Below are 1,689 nucleotides of genomic sequence, written 5' to 3'. Positions count from 1 at the left end.
CTCCCAGTGATCCCAGCACCTCCCAGTGATCCCAGCACCACCTCCCAGTGATCCCAGCCCCATCTCCCAGTGACCCCAGCCCCTCCCAGTGATCCCAGCACCTCCCAGTGATCCCAGCACTTCCCAATGGTCCCAGCCCCTCCCAGTGATCCCACCACCATCTCCCAGTGATCCCAGCCCCTCCCAGTGATCCCAGCCCCTCCCAGTGGTCCCACCACCACCTCCCACTGATCCCACCCCCCGTTTCTCCCCCCCAGGATTTACTTGCCCAGCGGCCACTGCTCCGTGCCCCCCGACCCCATGGTTCCCCCCGGCTGTTCCACCACCTGTGAGTTCTCCAGCTCCTTGTCCCAGGGCTGCTCCGGGATCCTGCTCTACAAGACTGATGACTGGACCTTGACCATCTACTTCTCCAACCGCCTGGAAGACAACAAGTCCCGCCGGGAGCTGTCCCTGGAGCTGTCCCAGCGTGAGAACCAGCTGGACAGGATGCAGGACATCTACGAGTGGATATCAATGAGATACGTCGACCCCACCATGGAAACCACCACGTTCGACAACATTGCCCCAGACACCCACCTGGAGACCGCCGAGGTGAGCCTCGGCAGCGTGGAGGTGATGGCCACCATGTCCAACGCCCAGAACGCCGTGGTCAACCTGGTGGTGAGGGACATGAAAGAGTGAACAAAACCTGGAGCGAGACCCTCTGTGGGATGGGAGCTCCATGAAGACCTCCGGAAGGACGTCGTGGGCAACCCTGGGATCTCAGAGGAACATGGAGAAACTTCCAGAAGCTCCTGGACACGCCTGGAACTCATAGGCGTGACCCAGAACCCCATAAAGACCTCTAGAAGCCTGTAGACATCCCTAGAACCCCATAGACACCCCTAGAACCCATAAAGACCTCTAAAACCCCATAGACACCCCTAGAACCCCATAGATACCCCTAGAACCCCATAGACACCTCTGGAACCCCATAGATACCCCTGGAACCCCATAGACACATCCAGAACCCCATAGACACCTCTGGAACCCCATAGACACCCCTAGAAACTCTTTCTCTTTGCATCTCTCAGCAATTTAATAAAATCAGTTTTGGGATCAACTCGAGTGAGTTTTAATTTAATTTAATTTCATTTAATTTAATTTCTCGAGGGAACACTCGGATCCCAAGTTCTTCCCGCGATGTTTGAAGCGGGAGCAGCTCCGGGGGTGATCCCAAGGGACCCCCCCCCCACCTACCTGGAACCTCATGGGACCCTCACGATGGGGATCCTGGGGTGGAGGGGAGGGGGGTTGGGAAGGGGGAGATCCGGGATTGGGGGGGGTGGGAAGGGGGGGGTTTGGGGTTGGGGGGGGGTTGGAATGGTGGGTTTGGGGGAGAATCTGGGATCTGAGGCAATCTGGAGTCAGGGGTTCCAGAGGGAAGGTCTGGGAATTCCTGGAGCTTCTGGAAGTTGGGAACAGATGATTCCCTTTGGACCCTCCCGGGGCGTCACCGTCAGGGAGCGGCTCCGGGGAGGAGACCCCGGGGGGGGCGGAGAAAGGGCCGGAATGAGGAAACTCCGGGGCTGAGAGGATTCCAAAGGTTGAGGGATTCCAGAGCTCGGGAGAGCCCGGATCTGCCAGTGAGATTCCTGAACCGAGGGGATCCCGTGCTGGGACGGGGGACAACATGGACACCCTTTC

The 1,689-nt window shown here is 58.7% G+C and overlaps 1 protein-coding gene across 1 annotated transcript in view; it reads left to right on the top strand.

The window, feature by feature from the left end:
• The window catches only part of LOC113981078, a 3,439-nt gene that overhangs the window by 936 nt on the left and 814 nt on the right, over positions 1–1,689 (top strand). The window lies entirely within an intron of this gene.

Source organism: Neopelma chrysocephalum, unplaced genomic scaffold, assembly GCF_003984885.1.
Source record: "Neopelma chrysocephalum unplaced genomic scaffold, ASM398488v2 Primary Assembly neopelma1_96020, whole genome shotgun sequence".
Taxonomy (NCBI): Eukaryota; Metazoa; Chordata; class Aves; order Passeriformes; family Pipridae; genus Neopelma; species Neopelma chrysocephalum.
Note: the sequence above shows the minus strand (reverse complement) of the source record. Positions and strands in the feature narration are given on the sequence as shown.